Raw genomic sequence first — 1,600 nt, 5'->3', positions numbered from 1 at the left:
TTTAATCACACACACACACACACACACACACACACACACACACACACACACACACACACACACACACACACACACACACACACACACACTCTTCTCCGCCTCATTCTGTTTTCATTTACTCGTTCGTTATCTGACCAGCTTCAATCTTGTAGGCTACTCACTTCGTTTCTTGTAGCCCTCTAAAGAGTTTTGGAGGTTGATGCCTCGGTGAACGTGAGTTGTTTGGCTTTCTTGTCCGCAGCAGCAGAAAGCATTTTCGAATGTTTGAATGAATCAAAGTGGGTCGTCACCGTCGACTTTCTCTTATGCTCCAACACACAGTTGCACGGGGTGCAGAATAGTTTCCCCCCACTTTTTGCCCGGTCTTTAGTAGAAATGTTCGTCGGTAAATGAGATGGATTAGATTTTTTCATCTTGGTGTTTTCTCTCTCGTGTGAGCTCCACACGTTCACTCTATACAGTGTTGTTTACATTCTGTGATGCGCGAGCTGATGACGTCACGTCAAGACGAGTTAACTGTTTTTCTCAACTTTGTGGAAAAATGCGGGGATTATGCAGCCTTTTAAAAATCTGTGCCATTTTGCTGACTATGCGGTAAATTCTGCGATCACAGAATCGCGTTTTTCTGGAGGGTCTACCTTGTTTATATAAATAGTTATCACCGCAATAAACCGTATTTAATGTATTCTGTATTCTGTTCTTGTACATATCATATTCTATCGACATGTACACAGACTTCTGGCACTATCTTTCATTTGTATTTTTGTATGTTATTATGTTGTATTGTTGGAGGAGCTCAGGTCAGAAGAGTTTCATTATCACTTCTACCCTGAAGCTTTTGTGCATCTGAGGATACCAGCTTTGAGTGTGTGGTGTTTCTGTCTCAGATCAGGAAGTGGCCCGGCGGTGTTCTCACACTCAGGAATCTGAATGTCGGTGCAGAGCGGGGAGGTTCTGTTCTCCGGATGAAGCCTGTGAAGTGTGCAGAAGATGCTCCAGGTGAGTGTGTGCAGAGCGGGGTTCATTCAGAGGAAGTGGAGGGGGGGGGAATCATCTGTTTTATGAGGCTCTTTATTCCAATGGTACGATGCTTTAAAGAGGCCCTGTTCTCCTCTTTGGGGGGTTTCCCCTCTCCTGGAGTTCAAAGGTTTTAGTGCATGTCAATGGTCCAAAGGCTGAAATCTGAGTGTCTCTTCTTATTCAGATGTGCACCAGATGAAGAGACGGTGAGGAACTGCACGTCCACCACCAACACCGAGTGCAAGAAGAACGCTCCCAAATCCAGCCCTGCCTCAGGTACAAAGATTCATCGAAGTCTCTCAAAGCGTCTCCTGGCTGCAGACTGTGATTCTGCTCAGATGTGGAGACATGATGATAATGGTTTTGTTTTGTGTTTGTTTTATCAGAAAAGGCAGCTTGGATCGTTCCACTGGTCGTGATGGCTGCTGCTCTGATAATTGCTGTGGTGATATTTGCCATGTGGAGACGTCGTAGAGCAAAAGGTATTTCAATCAGGAGAGACTTAGTTCGTAGTTGATAACATATTTATTGCCGTATGCACAATAACGTTTTGGAGATTAGACCCCGTCATACTGTGATG

General features: G+C 44.7%; 1 long non-coding RNA gene across 1 annotated transcript; it reads left to right on the top strand.

Moving 5' to 3' along the window:
* The first annotated feature begins 852 nt into the window (after positions 1 to 852).
* LOC104945842 (uncharacterized) lies at positions 853 to 1,530 on the top strand. Its single transcript, XR_798375.1, has 3 exons — positions 853 to 999; positions 1,205 to 1,296; positions 1,407 to 1,530. It is a non-coding gene; the product is annotated as an uncharacterized lncRNA (long non-coding RNA).
* Positions 1,531 to 1,600: the final 70 nt, after the last annotated feature.

Source organism: Notothenia coriiceps, unplaced genomic scaffold (genome assembly GCF_000735185.1).
Source record: "Notothenia coriiceps isolate Sejong01 unplaced genomic scaffold, NC01 NC01_scaffold00010076, whole genome shotgun sequence".
Taxonomy (NCBI): domain Eukaryota; kingdom Metazoa; phylum Chordata; class Actinopteri; order Perciformes; family Nototheniidae; genus Notothenia; species Notothenia coriiceps.
Note: the sequence above shows the minus strand (reverse complement) of the source record. Positions and strands in the feature narration are given on the sequence as shown.